We start from the raw sequence: 18990 nt of genomic DNA, 5'->3' as shown, positions 1-18990 counted from the left end.
TGAGGGGATGAAGGGGGAGTGAGGGGAGGCTGGTTGAGGGGGAAATGAGGGGTTGAGTGGGGGCTGGGTGAGGGGTCGAAGAAAAGGGATGCTTTTACTTTGGGGGGTTGTGGCATTTTGCACTGGGATTTGATTATTGTTTGTTTTTTTATAGTAGGGACAGTGAACTGGCCCCCTGTGTGAAAAGTTTGGGGACCCCCTGCTCTAAATGGTGCTCTGTGCCTTTATTGGCTTACCCTGGGCACATTATGTCCACATGTGGGGTATTTTCGTACTTAGGGGTAATAACCCTACAAGTTTTGTGTTTATTTTCTATTTTAATTCCTGGTGAAAATGGAAAAAAAATCAAGGCTAGACCAACATTTAGTGTAAAAAAAAACTTCATTCTTACACTAAATCATTGATCTTTTTTCATCTTTTTTCTGATTTTTTCATTTTCACAAGGGGTTAAAAGATTTTTTTTAAAAACACAAAATGTGCAGAGCAATTTCCCCTGAATATGGAAATACCCCACATGTGGACATAAGGCGCCTTGTGGCCGCAAGATGGTCCTCCAAAGGGAAGGAGCGCCATTTGGCTGTTGGAGGCTAGATTTTGCTGGAATGGATTTTGAAGGCCATGTTGCATTTAAAAGCCCCCTGTGTTGCCAAGACAGTTGAAACCCCCCACAAGTGGCCCCATTATGTAAGCTACACCCCACAAGGAATGTAACAAGGGGTGTAGTGAGCATATGGACCCCACTGGTGATGGGCACAAATGTGGAACAATGTGGTGTGAAAATGAAATATTACATTTTTTACACTATAATGTTGGTCTAGCCTTGAATTTTTCATTTTCACAAGGGGTAAAAAAGAAAAAAACACACAAAATGTGTAGAGCAATTTCCCCCGAGTCCGTAAATACCCCACATGTGGACATAAAGCACCATGTGGGCGCAGGGCAAGCCTCCGAAGGGAAGGAGCGCCATTTGGATTTTGGAGGCTGGATTTGGCTAGAATGGATGATGAACGCCATGTCACATTTACAAAGCCCCCGTGCTGCCAAAACAGTGGAAACCCCTCGCAAGTGACCCCAGTCTGAAAACTAAACTCCTCAAGGAATCTAACAAGGGGTGCAGTGAGGATATGGACCCCTTGATGATGGGCACATTTGTGCCGTGAAAGTAAAAAAAATGAAATTTTTCACTTTCACGTCACATTGTTCCACATTTGTGCCCTTCACCAGTGGGGTCCATATGCTCACTGCACCCATTGTTAGTTTCCTTGGGGGGTGTAATATTCATAATGGGGTCACTTGTGGGGGGGTTTTACTGTCTTGGCTGTATGGGGGCTTTGTAAATGTGACATGGCCCTTGAAATCCATTCCAGTGAAATCCAGCTTCCAAAAGCTAAATGGCGCTCCTTCCCTTTGGAGGCTCGTCCTGCGCCTGGCACTTTATGTCCACATGTAGGTAATTTCCATTTTCAGAGGAAAATGTGCTACACGTTCTGTGTTTGTTTGTTTTTTCTTTTATACCCTTGTAAAAATTAAAAATTGAAGGTTAGAACAACGTTTTAGTCTAAACAAATTAATTTTTCCTTTTTCATGCCACATTGTTCTGAAAATCTGTGAAGCACCTGTGGGGTCCAGATGCTCACCGCACCCCTTGTTACATTCCTTGTCGGGTGTAGTTTTCTAAATGGTGACCCTTTAGGGGTATATTTTATGTTTTGGCACCCCAAAGCCTCTGCTAACCTGAAGTGGTACAGTCAAAGATGACCAAATATAACAGAGGCCTTGAAATTCACTAGGCGCTCCTTTATATCTGAGGCTTGTGGTTGCGTCAAATAGCACAATAAGGCCACATATGGGGTATTTCTATAAATGACAGAAACAGGGAAATCAATATTGGGGTGCATTTCTCTGGTAATAGGTTTATAGTTATGAAAGATATTGGATTACAATAAAATCTCTGCACAGAAAAATAAAATTTTCAAATTTCTTACACACTTAGCTTTTATTTCTGTGACTCACCTAAAGGGTTAAAAAAAAACTTTCTCAATGTGCTTTTGCACAGTTTGGGGGGTGCAGTTTCTGAAGTGGGGAGCTTTGTGGGGCTTTCTAACATATAGTCCCCTCAAATACACTTTTAACCTAAACTGGTCCCCCAAAAAATCTGATTTTTAAATTTTTGTGAAAATCTGGAAAATTGCTGCTAACGTTTTAAGCTTCCTATTGTCTAAAAATGTTGAAAGAAAGTTTAATAAATGCTGCCAACATAAAGTAGACATATTGCTAATGCTATTTAATATATAATTTATGTGGCAAAACCATGTTCTACAGGCAGAAAAGTTGTACAAGCAGAAAAGTTTCAAAGTTGGAAAAATGCAATTTTTCCTGTTATTTTGTTTTTTTTTTCATAAAGATTCGTTATAAGTAGAGATGAGCAGGTTCGGGTTCGAGTCCATCCGAACCCGAACGATCGGCATTTGATTAGCTGGGGCTGCTGAACTTGAATAAAGCTCTAAGGTTGTCTGGAACACATGGATATAGCCAATGACTATATCCATGTTTTACACATAGCCTTAGGGCTTTATCCAACTTCAGCAGCCACCGCTAATCAAATGCCGAACGTTCGGGTTCAGATGGACTCGAGCATGATCCAGGTTCGCCCATCTCTAGTTATCGACTCCAAGCTTAAGTGTAAGTGACAGGGGCAGCCCCTGTGACCTACTTTTTATAAATTTGTACAGTGTATACAATCTATTGATTGCAGGTAAAAGTCCCCCAGGGGGACTTAAAATGTGTAAAAAAAAAAAAAGTAAACATGTTTTTAACCCCTTAAGGACCGGGCCTAAAATGGCCTTAAGGAACGGAGCAAATTTTATGAATATGACCTGTGTCACTTTATTCATTAATAACTTGGGAATGCTTTTACCTATCCGGCTGATTCTGAGATTGTTTTCTCGTGACATATTGTACTTCACGTTTCTGGTAAAATGGAGTCGATACTTATAAGGAATCTTTATGAAAAATCCAAAATAACGTGAAAAATTGTGAAAAAATGCATTTTTCCAACTTTGAAACTTTTCTGCTTATACATAAAATGGTTATGCCACATAAATTATATATTAAAAAGCATAAGCAAAATGTCTACTTTATGTTGGCGGGATTTATTAAACTATCTTTCTTTTTTTTTAGACAATAGGAAGCTTATAACATTAGCAGCAAATTTCCAAATTTTCTGTAAAATTTCAAAATCAGATTTTTTTAGGGACCTGTTCAGGTTTAAAGTGTATTTGAGGGGACTGTATGTTATAAAGGCCCACAAAGCACCCCATTTCAGAAACTGCACCCCCCAAACAGAAAGTTTTTTAACCCTTTAGTGGAGTCACAGAAATAAAAGCTAAGTGTGTAAGAAATTTGAATAATTCATAATTATGAACCTATTACCAGAGAAATGCAGCCAAATATTGATTGCCCCGTTTCTGCAGTTTAAAGAAATACCCTATATGTGGCCCTATTGCGTTGTTTGACGCAACCACAAGCCTCATATATAAAGGAGCGCCTAGTGAATTTCAACGCCTCCGTTAAATTTGGTCATTTTTGACTGTACCACTTAAGGTTGACAGAGGCTCTGGGGTGCCAAAACATAAAAAAACACCCCTAAAGGGACACCATTTAGAAAACTACACCCCTCTAGGAATGTAACAAGGGGTGCGGTGAGCATCTGGACCCCACAGGTACTTCACAGATTTTCAGAACAATGTGGCGTGAAAAAAGAAAAAATAATTTTTTACACTAAAACGTTGTTCTAGCCTTAAATTTTTCATTTTCAAAAAAGGATAAAAGGAATAACAACCCAAAAAACTTGTAGCAAGTTTCTCCCGAGTACGGAAATACACCACATGTGAACATAAAGTGCCAGGCGGGCGCAGGACAAGCCTCCAAAGGGAAGGAGCGCCAAATGGCTTTTGGAAGCTGGGTTTCACTGGAATGGATTTCAAGGGCATTTACAGAGCCCTCGTGCTGCCAAGACACTAAAAAACCCACACAAGTGACCTCTCTGTCCAAAGAATGAACGTGTTCATTCTTTGGAGGGACGACGGAATCCGCCCGTGAATAGGATGGAGTCTATGACACTAGCGGAGAAGCAGGCCCGCATCAGTCTGCTGGCGGGTGCCATCTGCGGAATGCATAAAGGGTTATCCTTCGCCATTCCACAGTGTGCACGTACCCTAAATCTGTAAGTGTACCCTGAGGTACTCTCACAGAGTTTGTAGAATTTCACGCCTTACCGTCATCTCTTATTGGGACAGTACTGGCGGAAAAGACGTGTCTGGGGGGCAGCGTAAGGGATCAAAACGTTTGAGCTACACAAATATGGTAATAATAAAAAGAAGAGATCATGGTGCAAAAAATGACACTCCATACAGCCCCGTAGGTAAAAAACTAAAACCGTTATTAGAGTCAAAATAGGACCATTTTATTAAGAGTTAATTGCAAAGAAAAAGGATTTAAAGAGGACCTGGCTCCCGACCCCCCGTTACAGCCCCCTATACTCACCTGATCCCGCTGGGTCCCGCTTCCTGATCCGGTCGGGTCACAGAGAATTGAGCACCCGAAGCCCGGCGCGCACGCTCACAGAACATAAAAATGAAAATTTTTGCGGTCCACTGGGTCATTTTGGGCTTGGTCTTCAAAGGGTTAAATATAAATCTCTGTTAAATACTGTATTTAAATATCTACAGTATGTCAGTACCTTGTGTAAAATATATATGTATTCTTTAAAAAAAAAAGTTATTAAAAAATGAGCATTTAGTTTAGTCTAGCAAAGTTTTCCCTTAACCTATCTTTCTATGGTTTAAAGGATGGTAACATGAGGTAGGGATTTTTATCAATTACCCTTGTCTTGTTTATTTCTCTCCACTGAAGAATAATGTCAGCTAAGCTGGTTGGTTGTATTGTTAACCACCCCACAGTGACAATGGCTTACGTGAAATCCCAGGGGAGAGTAGTGCCTCAGCTAAAGAAACCATGAAGAGACCTTAAGACCTTGAATGGATCTATCCTCAAGCCTTTTGGCACAAAATCAAAGGCCAAAGCGTAGAATATGTGCACATTGTACCTGACATAATTCAATAATCCATGTCAATCAGGCCGCTCCAGAAACAGACAACTGCCCTTACTGGTAGTAGGGCTGGCCTATGGGAAAAAATTAAGAGAAATAGAGTCCAAAAAATTATGAACACATCTCAAGTGTAGAGTTTTTGTGTGGATACCCATCATTAATCTATCAATATTGTATTTTTTGTATTGTATTTTTGATATAATTTCAGTTATTTTAAAATACTATATAAATAAATAAATAAATAAATAAATAAATATATATATATATATATATATATATATATCACAATGTGTAAACTGATCTCCAAGTCATAAACCTTGTTGTCTCTGTGCTATAAGGGCGATTTGCTTGTTGCAATGTGCTAGTAAGTGCTACAAGTTCTATGAAGAAGGATCAGTCTGTAAGGATGCATATTTGTTAGATGATGCCTTTTGAAAACTGTGGACCTCAAAGTAATTACTCTAATTCACTAGTGATTTTCACTTTCATCTATTGTCTCTAGTTCGTTTTAATTTTAAGGCTATCTTCACACAATGTTCTTTCAGCTCCGTTTAAAATGGCATCCATCATTTTGAGTCTAAAATAAAAGACTAAAACACATTCACTGAGGGGATGATGGTGATTGCAGTAGACACATACCTGAAACAAGAGAAGAGCAGATGAGATGGCAGTTGTAATAGTGTGTTAATTCTGGCCTAGTTCTAAATATTACACTTAAAGTTGGCACTTTAAAATGGCATTTTAATATGTTCTATAATGAGAACATCTTTAGCTGTCTGGCCTCCCCTTACTGCAATGACAGATGTTGGTACATTATTCTAGTTTGGGTTTATCAATTGGCCTTTGGGTGCGGCTTAATTGAAAAGTCTGTTGAATTTGATGGTATGAACAGTGACAAAAGAAAAACTGTGTGAACAACTAATAAAAAACGTTCACTGTTTGCAAAAGATGTCCGAAAATAATTGTCATGATTACTACTTTTACGTCCGCAGCGATAACGTCCGTTTTTCAATATATTCAATACATTGACTTCAATGCATTGCATAGCAGTCACAGCAATAACGGACTTTTTTAAATAGCAAAATCGAACACCTTTTCTCTATTTTTGACGTTGTCTGAACATAGCTTAAAGCATGAAAATATACCATTAAGAATAAAGACAGCCTTAGAATAAAACATGGCTTCTTGTTCCCATTTATTCCCTCCCCATTCATTTTATTGATCATAACTCTCCTCTTCATCCACATCTTTGGTGGAACTTTGTGGAAGTGAATATTTTTTTCTTTAGATTGGTATCCATACAAGAGCTTCTTAAACAATAACACAATTATAAAAATAAGAGGGAATATTCTTGCAATTAAATATTTCAATAAATCTTTGGATAAGGCTTTAGCCTGTAATTTCAAGCAACCAGGACCTGGAAATCAGAAATTTCATTATATTTTAATTTACATTGTAAATGTTTTTTTTTTTTGTTAATGCTCCATTCACATACCATTTTACACATAAGTCACACATTCTGTCATTTTTTCATGAGCAAAATAGAACTGCCGCACTGGTAGTTGATTAACAGCCATGAAGTAAAGAAAATTGTCCGCTGTGCAATCCGCAGGAGTCAATGATCATGTGACCACTGTCTCACATTCAGTTTGTTTGTTGAGCACAGATTAATGATGAAGATGTGGCAGAGGGCAGAGAGGGGATGTGAGGGTCTGGGTCATGCAGAAGAGGGCCAGAAAGTGGCAGGGCATTTGCAGGAGGGGCTGGGGTTATGGGGTGGGAGAAACAGGATGTTCTGCACTGCAAAGATTATTAGGACATGAAGTTTGATAACAGTGCAGGGGAAGAGGAACAGGAAAAATACAAAGTAATCTTTTCCACAGTTTGGCCACTTACGGGTTCTGGGACTGTGAAATTGCAGGCACTGCCAGCCAATCAGCATCACAACACCAGGTCCCAGAGGTGGCTGAAGATGAAGGTGAGATACCAATGGCGCCACGGGAGCAAGGGAGGTAAGTATTTTCAAATGACCTATCCCTAGGAATATGTTAAAGAAGGCCCCCTGCCCGGAGTACCCCTTTATCTTTAGCTTATTTCCTGGGTGAGTGTGAAAACTTGTGCAGGAGACCCATCTCCCGGGAATTAGCTCAAGGATCATAATAAGGGTTAACTGAGGAAAGCAAACACCAGAGCTTTCCGTCATTAGTGATAAAACAAAAGACCTTCAGAAGAGCCTATCTTGATCTTTGCCACAGACCCAACTCTGCTCTGAAAAAACATGCAATTTAATGTATATTAATTCACAAACTAGGAGATAAAGGTGGAGCTGAAACATGTTCTTGAAGTAGGATGATCACACAGGGTCTATTAGGGAACATCTCACTGGCATTTATTTGCCAAATGAATGTCAATTGATAAACACGCACCGTGTCAGATTATCAGCGGTAAATACCAAAGTCAGTCTGCTTCAGATGCATTTATCAGTGTCCACCTCTGCCCGGAGTACAGACCATCATTTCGTACAATCAATAAGTAATCATTAATGAGGGGAATATCACACTAGTAGCTGATACCGGTCTGAAATAAATATCAATATACGTATAACAGTATAATCGCTTACAGCGAGCAAACAGTGATTATTCAGCTTGTGTCAAATGCTTGTTTGCTTGATTCCGCTACATAACTTCCCCTAAGGAAACATCTGCATATTTAGCATAATTGGAAGACAATTAATTAACACTCTTTAGTCACTGGCAATAACAAAAGACACCCAATAAAATAATACTTTACACTTTATCATCGTTCCTCACAGCGCTAAAAGGGCCGGAAAAAAGAACTTTTCAAAAGCATTTTGGATCCGCTCTGATGTTCAGTCTGTTTTTGATTTAGAGAAAACAAATCTTCTAAGCCGGTTAATCTGTGTTGTTTTCAAGATGTTCGAATGAATGTATCAACTAACATCCGCTTTATAGTAAAATAAAACAAAGCATTTTCAGAAAGCAAATGAGCACAATGTAAGACCTTAATTCCATGATTACTAGCGGCTTGAGCCCAGGCTTTTCAGTTCATTTTGGAAACACTAATATTTATTTGTAATTTTGTGGGGCCAGAACACATAGAGCGGTGATGTGCGAGGGAACAGATTTGATAAATACCCAGGTCTCCAAGAAATGACACTTTTTTTCCTGCTTTTCTTATTGTTGTAAGGGTTTTTTTTCTTGCCTCTAAGGGGGTCAGCAATGTGGAAACATAAAGGCCAATTTAATTTGTGCTTCTGTGGCTGCCAAGTATTTTAATTCAGACAGCTGTGACTGAAGAGTTAATATTTTACTTGTCAAAATCCAAAAGAAGGCCAGTGAATCACTCTAATTCTCATTAAGAGGCTTTCCCCCAGTAGCACCCTAATTCAAAATAATGAAAGTTGAGACTGAGTGCAATTCTAATACCAGTTGAGACCTATCTTTTAATATTTTTTCCGTGATGGATTAGGGATCGAGGAAATTCATCTCAGATCATACAACCTAATTTAATAAGGGATCATTCCTAGAGTATTGCATTTTATAATAATGTCATTTAATGTGTCGTCTTCCATTTTTACTGTCCCACATGTATGCTTACATGATGGTATCCCGGGAATAAACCTTTGAAGAATACATATTATTTTCACTTCGGACAGCTGAACAGTAAGTTAAGTCCAGTGATGATTGTGGTTTTCCCCCTTTATGAAAGGCGTATTGACAAGCCTTACATGGTTAACATCATAGCACAGTTACTAGAGGCGCATTACAGTTATCATAGTGGTGCATTAAGAAAGGGCCTGCCGGGGTTGTTTCCTCTACTTGGATTGAAAGACATACACTGGATTTTCTCGAGGTGGGGCCATTAAATACAGTTCATGATTGACTTACTTGCATTTTGTAAGTAGTACATACATTGACTGACTGGCTTAGTCTTCTGTGCTTTGAATGCAATATTTCCAGCTGACAGGTTGGGAAGACCAAATGCATGCTGCTGGAGTCTTTGGTGCATGGGTCACGTGTATCAAGCAGGTGTTCAGTAACTGCTGCAACATGCAGAAAATGGCTGGAAATCAGGGGGAAATGAGGAAGACTAGGATCTGCCTTCTACTTGTATGCTGTCCAGCAGATACATTCTGTTCTAGAGCTGCTGTGCTAGGGCCTGGGAGATGATGGTGGTCAATCTGTGCTGTCTAACAGACTCTACAGAAGATACTTAGTGTAAGGTTCATTGTTTATATAAAAAGTGATCAGTCTGCGCAAAAAAACGCTGTGTGAACTGGATAGTTTTATTGTAAAGAAGCTGGTCCAGAAACAGCATATTGTATTAAAAGAAAAGCCCCATGGTAGAAATAGGAGCTGGGCTGCTACTTACCCTTCCCATGCTATTGCCAGGAGTGAAAAAAAAAATGTTTCCCCTGGAGTCCCTCAAACCTTAATGTCTTTATTGTGTACTTTTAATTACTTAAATATTGGCAACATATTCTGGAACACTGAATGCAAATTTTACCAATTCCCTTTCTCACATAAGCTATTAATACAAAAGCCAATTTCACAGAAAGCTATTCACCAAGACAATAGTCACACACACTCTATACACACTTAGAATCATAGAAAAACAGAAGATTGTCAGCAGAAAAAGACCACTTGGTCCATCTATTTTGCCCTTTTAGTATTTCCCTTCTTATTATCTTATAATAGATATATGCTTATCTCAGGAATGTTTACATTCAGTTATTTACCAACCACATCTGCTGGAAGTTTGTTCCAAGCATCTACTACTCTTTCAGTAAAGTAATATTTTCTTACGTTGCTTCTTATCTTTCCCCCGGATAACCTCTCACTGTGTCCTCTTGTTTTTGAGTTCAGTTTTATACTAAAACACTTCCCTCCGGAACCTTATTTAGTGCTGTAACATATTTTAGGGTTTCAGTCTTGTCCCCCTCTTCTCTTATTTCCTCCAGACTATACGGATTTAAATCCTTAAGTCTTTCCTGATATCTTTTATGCCTGACAACCTCCACTATTTTTGTAGCCCGTCTTTGGACCCGTTCTATTTTATCAATACCCTTTTTTAGATGAGGTCTCCAGAACTGAACACAGTATTCCTTTTGTTAAGTCAGGTCGAAACTTACCACTCTAGCATTGCAGGGTTACCTACTGACACCCAAAAGCTACAGTAGGTTCACACTATGTAAAAACACTGGCCGTCATTGTGCAAGTAACGTCAGTTATTTAAAAAATTATGGGCGTTATTAGTACAATGAAGGCCGTTGTCATGAAAAATGGATGTTATTTTTAAATAGCGCGAACCTAGGCTAAGAATTTTTAATAAAGAAAATGACAAAAACAAACAAAAAGGAAAATCAGCTCACCCAAATGTCCTTAGTCAGTGTATAGCAACCCTCGGTGGAGCACGGATGAAAATGGGCCGACTCCCATCCAGGAACAATAGACCAAAGCATGCAAATGCAAAAGATGAATCCAGCTCCAACCAGTGCGATAAAATCCAAAAATTTTATTCACATAAATTTAAAAAACATGGACGTCCATACATGAAAACACCGACGCGTTTCAGAGTCTAAGCTCCTTAGAATTTTTAATCTACAGAAAGACAAACTAGAAAACATTATTTATAGGAACCTGCTATAAACTTTGTCTAAACAATCGTATTCTATTTCTTTGTCTATACAGTATGTCGCTCTTTTGTTAGATTGTGTAGCTAAAAGTAATACAACCACATAGCTGGTAAAACAATAGAATGGATATTGAAACTGACATATAGCTGATGAATTTTATTTGCTGTATTTAATATTAAAAATGTAGTACTCTAAAACCACACATTGAAGGAATGAGAGGGTGCTTACATTACAAGTGACATTAAAACCATGGGACCAAAGGTTGAGGCATTAAAAGAAGTTAGCAAAACCACTAAGTGCCTCAGCAGCCCATATGACTTTACAGCTGCCCGTAAAATGTATATGTATGATCATAGGATACTAAAGCATCACTTGAGTAGATTCTTACAGTTCAGTGCTGTGTGTATGAGCCATAAATAAAAACCAGTTGGTGTTGCTGTGTGACAGTAAAGGCTGCTTTAGAAAAATATTAAACATTAAATTAGACATTTAAACAATTCAGTAATATTGGGTTATTATATGTGGCTTTTTACAAGGGATTTATTCTGATCGCTAGATTTGGATTCAGTATGATTTTGTTCCCTTATGTTTTGCTTGTTTATTTGCTATCTCTGAAACATCATGTAAAGTTGAAACCTAGAAGATTGTTGGCAGGAAAAGACCACTTAGTCCATCTAGTCTGCCCTTTTAGTATTTTCCTTCTTATTATTTTAGGATAAATATATGTTTGTCCCAGGCAGGTTTAAATTCTGTTATTATAGATTTACCTACCACATCTGCTGGAAGTTTGTTCCAAACATCTACTACTCTTTCAGTAAGGTAATATTTTCTCACGTTGCTTCTGATTTTTCCAACTAACCTCTCACTGTGTCCTCTTGTTTTTGAGTTCAGTTTTTTACTAAAAACACTTCCCTCCTGAACCTTGTTTTGTCCTTTAACATATGTAAAGCAACTCTGTACCCACAATCTGACCCCCCCCCCCAAACCACTTGTACCTTCAGATAGCTGGGGTCTGTTCGGCAGGTGATGCAGTTATTGTCTTAAAAAAATACTTCTAAATTTGAAGCCCATGCCAAACGGGAGTGTCTGTGCCCTAACTTGGCACCACCCTTCCGTCCCTCCTCCCCGCCCTCTTCATCATTAGGTATGCCACTGAAACATTTTCTCAATGCTGAACAGATCTTGGATTAAAAGCAGCTATCCAAAGGTACTAGTGGTTTGGGGGGGGGGGGGGGTCAGATTGTGGGTACAGAGTCACTTTAAAGGTTTCGATCATGTTCCCCCCCTCCTTTCTCTTCTTTCCTCCAGACTATACAGATTAAAATCCTTAAGTCATTTCTGATATGTTTTATGTTTGATCCAGAGAAAGTTGAGGGGAAAAAAAGGTTTTATTAAAAGTTATTTTCCATTCTACTTCCTGTGTATATACTTCATGGTTTTTAAGATCTCTACTTGCTGTTATTGATTAGGAACTTTCATTGTTTACTCCGCAGAAAAACAAACCTGTCCTGGCGATGGTCGCAATGGTACACAATTCACTACACTACTACAGAAATCTGATAGACACATTATAACCATACTCAGTGATTCACTTGTGTGCCCACCAAATGGTCAGGACAGTTTTTTTATCTTTTGGAAGTAATATGGTCATTATAGGCAAAATAACAGGTAGTTCCTAAAGTCGGAATACGCCTTTAATATAATAGGGCATGTCACGATCCCCGTGACTAAGGTTCTAAATGAGAGCCTAAAAGGTCACACTGGACCTCCTTCTGTCAGCTGCCAACCAGAACTTCATCAAACCTTGCTGCTGCCACCACACATCATATAAGGCGGACGTAACATCTCACCTTAAACACATCAAACACAATGACAAAGGACTATACTCTATAGAATTCACAGATTAATAACTCACCTTTGGTAATGCTACTTCTAGGGTCATAGGATTGTTAGAACACAAGAAGACTCTTAATAAAGTGAAGTTTAATATCATTAAAAAAATGTACAAGTGCGTACAATAAAGGATTATATAAGAAAAATGCAAGATAAAATACACAGACATACATAGTCCAGTTGCCTGGGGAAGCAGAATATAAGCCAGTCCATCCAAGAGACCCTCTCCCCACCCTCCTTTCCCTGATGTCAGAGGAGGCCAGGGAATATGTTAATGTCCTTTTACAACCCTAGGTTTTGATACCCACGGTATTATACCACTAGCCTTAAAATGTTCATAATACCATAGTTTTGCAGGTGTTCATCATAGCAAGGTCTCAGCCATGCCATTCCCTCTGTCATCATCTCCCACACGTGTACACACCAAACATGGCAATAGTCGGCACAATACCGTTGGAGTTACCCAAATGCTTCTTGTACCCATGGGATTATAAGGTCACATTTGGTACTGTAGGTTTGTATCAGTGTCCTGTGTATCTCTACAAAAGCATACCTCTAGAATATGTGTGAATTCCATATTTCTGGAATATGTGCAAGAATGGTGTTCTATGGGAGACCTCCGGTGTCCCTTACCTAACCTCTCTGGGTCTCTGTTTTGTGACAGACCAGGTTGTGAATTGTCTCTGTAAACAAGTTTTATGGGTCCTGGTGTTTATAACCCACTTAGGTCCTGGTCTCAGGTGTGGACAATAGATAATCATCACATTAGGAATCAGGAATGCTAGAAGGGCAGGGTGAGTAACCTCTGTTCATAATTTTGAGCTCGGGGGATAATGACCACCACAGGGCACAATGAGGAAGTTAAACGGAACCTGTCACTTAGGGGCGTAACTACCACCATAGCAGCCATAGCGCTTGCTACGAGGCCTGCCACATCAGGGGGCCCAGTGGCCCACTCCTGCATCATTTGCAGCACCTGGTGGCTGAGCAGGCCTCCTAGGTTCTGCAAATGTCCCATTAACTGCAAACACTCCTGAGAAGTACTTGAAATTAAATGTTAAAGGTTATCACTACACTTCACAAGTTTGTGGTCAGTCGAGGCTGGGGAGCAATCAAAACTTTGCTATGGGGCCCAGCCATTTCTAGTTACGCCTCTGCTGTTACTCTTCTCCCCACCCCACAGGCCTTGACTGATAGATATCTTCTAATTTGGATATAGAGAAACATATATTAATCGAGGCTGGTGAGTCAGGCATAATCTGCTGGGCCTATGCTGTCATACAAACTCCAAAAGAGATATCCTGCTTCACATTGAGCAAAGCTTCACCTATATTGTTCCATATAACACAAAGTATATATGCTGAAAGACAGGCTCTTACTGATAGCTATAGACAAAGTACACTCAACTAACTGGCCAAATGTTGATTTTTGCTTGAATGTTGGCAGATACAATGGTTCCTATTAAAAAAAATTAAAAATAAAAATAAAACAGTAAAATACAAACTTTCGATCCACATCCACGCAAACAGACTCACCACAGCCCCATAACCTCCACCATGTTTCACTGTAGGCTGAGTGCACTAATATTGGTTCCAATAAAAATGTCAGCTTGTCCCACATAAATTAAGCCCTGACACAACTCCATTGGCCAAATTTTTTTTTTTTTTTAAAGCGATGTCTGTCACAAAATGGTGACACAAAAATGTTGGGGTTTCCTTTTATTTCATTGTGCAAAGGTAGTAAAACATAAAAAAATTATATAAATTTTAATGTGGTATTGTCATAATGGTACCAACCTGCAGCATAGTTTATACTGCACAGTGTACATCAGGAAAATTATTACAGATGATAGGTTATAAGAACTGATCAAAGTGCCCCAAAATGATAACAATTTTTCTATATTTTGTTTACACATCCCTTCAAAGGAAGGAATATACAAAAATAAGAATGGAAAAATGCAACACGTTACTGCAAGACACATTAGAACTGTGGTGGTATGTCGCCAATTGATAGCATACCACCAGAGTTCTAATGTGTTTTAATCGAACATGCTCACTTAACACTAGTTAGTTCATGTAGACAGCAGCTATAATGGTTATTCCAAGACACTGGAAAACTCAGATAGTGCCATCACTCAGTGAGAGAGGCGGAAATTATAGAAATTGCAGGCATGGAGGAGATGATGGCTGAGGTGCATGACTGTTCAGTAAAATCTGACAGTTTGGTTTCCTTTGTTGATATTTTTGGACTCACCGCAGTTCTTATAGTGCTCGGTAAAACTTTGGTTTTTCTTTTTTCTTGATTTCCAATTTTACCTTCTCTATACCCTTCTCCCCATCTTCTTCTTTCACTTTATTTACATCTATGGTTTACATGATTCAATATTTAGCAATGCAAATAAAGTTGACTGTTATTAGATTTGTTATAGTAAATTATATTATAGTAGGTGGGAATTTAACACCTAAAAATCATATAGTAATGTAACAGCTGTATATTTCTGCTCTCGAGGATAGTGGATATCTTGTGACATAGAAGTCTAGGGTCTGGCTACAACATAAACGTGGATAAGATTTGTTCATGATGTTCTATGTCACTTGTATCTCTGGGCAGTATTAAATCCATGTAGCACAAATACACCCATCGATCATCTTATTTATTTTTTTTAAAGCAGAAATAATTCTTAATGAGTCCCGCCAGAGCTCTAAAAGACACAATAACAAGTTTCTATATAGTAGAGCCAGAAGGCATCTGCTATGGAGGTACAGCCATAATAAACCTTTTTGTTGTAGAAATATAAAAGTCTTATAAATCTCACATACTGTATATATGTACGGTGATCATATAAGGATGATATGCATCGTTACCATTGCCTAAGGAGGACACAAATAAGCCATTTCCTTTCTATAGTCTTAATATATATTTTCTACTACTTTACAACCGAAAGTGTTCCAGGAAAGACTACACGTCTGTAATGTTAATGATTCTAAATTACTTTTTCCTTTAAAATAGCACAAGATACATAACCTAGGTGCCAAAAGAAAGACTTATGCTTAGGTTGGAGGATGTTGGACATGTCTACACCTCAGAAAATCCCTTCATTTTCCAAAAAGTATGAAAAGGCCATAGTATCAGTCGATGTATGAAGTTGGCATTCACGTGATCTACAGTGAACATCATAAAACTGTTAAAACTTCCAGGAAATGTTCTGAAATTTTTTTAACAGCTGCTGGATTGTTCAGAGCTCCAAACAATATTAGCCTTTTTTAAAGCAATACTTCTCGACAATGTGTTACACATACATTTCAGTTTATTTTGCACAAATGACTTATAGTATAACTATAAGAAGAATTCTACTGCTTTGTGTCCATTCATCAGTTGGACCATGTACAACACACTGATATCACCAGTGAAAGCTTTCAACAAGCAAGCCTGTTGCTTGCAACAATGTACTGTAGGCTGGGAGTCTGTTTTATATAATATATCCCCCTTAGTCTCTTGCCCATAATAGTCGCTACCTAGGATAGGGCAGGACATATTGTCAGATTTTGTTCTAGATGGGGGGAGTGGCTGCCTCTACTTGGTCGTGCACTCCACCCATCCTACCCAGGTGCTGCAATTATTTTTGCAGGTATAAGACGGATCTTGCATGCCCAGAGCATAGGTGCATTATACACCATGGAGAGGGAATTTTTTTTAGCAGTCGGGGGGGCTGCTTTTAACTATTTTCATGTCTTTGTCTTGCCATTGCGGTGAGCTTTTGCATTTTTCTGTGTTTTTCTGTTTACAATTTCAGCCATAGCAACATGCTCCTGTCTAGTGTGAATGGTGTTCTAGGAGAGCTGACCAAACTTGTTTTTCTATACTGTCAGATTTGTCATTGCTCAGGTCTGTGGTACAGTATATTCTTTAAAGATGTAAATTCTTAACAGCTTATTCAGTGTTACTTAGCAAGGGTGGGTTCACACTGAAGAATCCGCGCAGAGAGGTTCCTGTGGATTCCGTTGCTTGCCCCTGCTCGCAGCCACGCGCATCTCCGCCTGTGCCATAGACTCTCTTCTATGCACAGGTTGATCCCACCGTCTGCCGAAAGAATTGACATGCAAATTCTTTCTGCAGATGGTGGAATTCAACCGACCATAGAATGGAGTCTATTGGATGGGCGGAAATGCAAAGCAGGCAGTAGATAGAAAGGTCCTAATTACAGTCCTAATTTATAGGTTTTGCAAGTGTTACAGGTTTTTTCCTCCAGGACCTTCAATAGTGATGTAGATTTGCTTTGCCATGTCTACTGGATTCCTGGTTTTCTCCCTCTGACACGTGCCACATTTAACGTTCACCTGCTTCTCTTATAGTGATAAGTATACTGCTTGAATTTGTCCTGTTTTTCCCAGTATGAGCTGTTTGTTGGGAGATAAAACATTGTGGTAGAATTATGCAATACCATAACATGCAGCTTTATATGCATTAGACTGCAAAGCAGCAGGTGAGCTCTGGGTATTAACATATGAACCTATATATATTTGCATTCACAATAAATTCCTCCCAGATTGGATCCATAAGACTTCTATTTCTATTCTCCTTTCAATTTCACTATTTGCCTGGGATAGGAGATGGAAGGCTTTCTGGATATGATACTTCTCTCTTTTTATGATGGATGTAAATTCCAAAGAAGTATACAGAGCTCCATTATCCAAGATCTGCTTCTTTGGATTATCTTCTTTCCTGAATACTATGGAAAGATATGGGATGTCAGTGGTAAAGGTGATACCTGGCTGGCAGGGCCGTATTAACAGCTGCTGCTGCCCTAGGCACTAAACCTGAAGACGCCCCCATCTTGCGGAGCGTGGGGGAACGTGGTTTCGGCCACATGCATCTCTCCACATGTAGAAACATTATCTTTATCGCATTTTCATGGTTTTTAACTGCTTAAAACATACATTTCCACATTGAATCAATGATTAGAGCCATCTGCATATTGTCTGAAGGTATTCTCACCACAGGATTAGTAGGTAATAGCTCCAGACGTCAAAGCCAAAACAGACCTGAACAACACTGCCACACCAAACCTGATCATACCTCCCCCCTTACCCCCTTAAAAAGACAGCAGATTTACTGGCAAGTCTAAACAGGAGGTGTAGGATTAAAAAAATAAAAACAAAAAAAAGTTGTTTCCTTCACCCTGCTCCCTAGTGGTAAATACGGCCCTGCTGGCTGGGCTTCAGAGTCATGATGATCATGAAGCCCTCTGTGGAATGGTGGTAAGCAAATGCTCTGAAAGAGAAGCAATACGGTTGCTTTGCCTGAACATTGCCTAGAGGGGTGTCATGGAAGCAGTACTGAATAGACTAAAGTGTATCAAGACAAAAAGATTGTCTCTAAGAAGTCTGCTGGGCGTGAAGGGATAGTAAGCCAGCTGTGCGAATAAATGGTAGGCAAGTAGCACTGTGCTGAAACCTAGGGGAGAATTTAAAGTGATATCGTAACCCCCTTTACTTTTGCTTAATTACATCGGTTAACAATGTCAACTGAGCGGGGTTTCATTTCAGTTGGGCCCCATCTCCTGGCTGGGGAGATGGACCAACTGTAATGAAGCCCTGCCTAGGTGACACTGTCCAACAATTAAATAAAGTCATTTTAGAGTAGAAAGAAGGAAAGATGTGCAGCATTTAAGCTTGTGGATGATGCGCAGAACCGAACATAGAGTAAGGGAGGTGACAGTATGTCTTTAACTGGTTCCCTTCAGGGCTGTTATACAAGTCAGTTCTTTTTGGGGACAAGAAAATCCATAGTGGGAGGCTGGTTATTTTGCAGGCCTGAGTGGCTGGGAAACTGGACTTTTAACACAGTCTTAGGAATTGGGTCTAGGGCATGTGCCTAATAGGGAGGTACATAGAGGTCTGATTGAGTCAATTCAGACTTGAAATCTTGTTTTTATTTTCTTTTTCCATCAGGACTGTACCAGATATACAACCTGAACAGTAGATGCAGTCATTTGACTTATGGTCACTGCTCCTCCTAGTAATAGCCTTCTCTAATGTCTAGCTGGTTTCCAGCAGTAGTCATTCTGTGACGAAAGAAAAAGTAGCTTTTTCTATGACCTTGGCTCTGATTATCTCATGTTTCCAAATTCTCATGTGACTACTATTTTTCTCCGAGCAACAATGGGCAGATCTGTAGATTTGCCATGTTTTGTTCATACTGGTGGAAGAGAGGAGAATGGGAGCCACAAAAGCAGAGGGTAATGGCTACAACTAATGGCCAGTACTCTGCTATTATGGCTTGGATGAAAGATACCTCCAATGCAGACTGTCTAACCCCCAGACATAATGGT

This window comes from Dendropsophus ebraccatus, chromosome 6, assembly GCF_027789765.1.
Source record: "Dendropsophus ebraccatus isolate aDenEbr1 chromosome 6, aDenEbr1.pat, whole genome shotgun sequence".
NCBI lineage: Eukaryota > Metazoa > Chordata > Amphibia > Anura > Hylidae > Dendropsophus > Dendropsophus ebraccatus.
The sequence above is the reverse complement of the archived record's forward strand: the minus strand, read 5'-3'. Positions refer to the sequence as shown.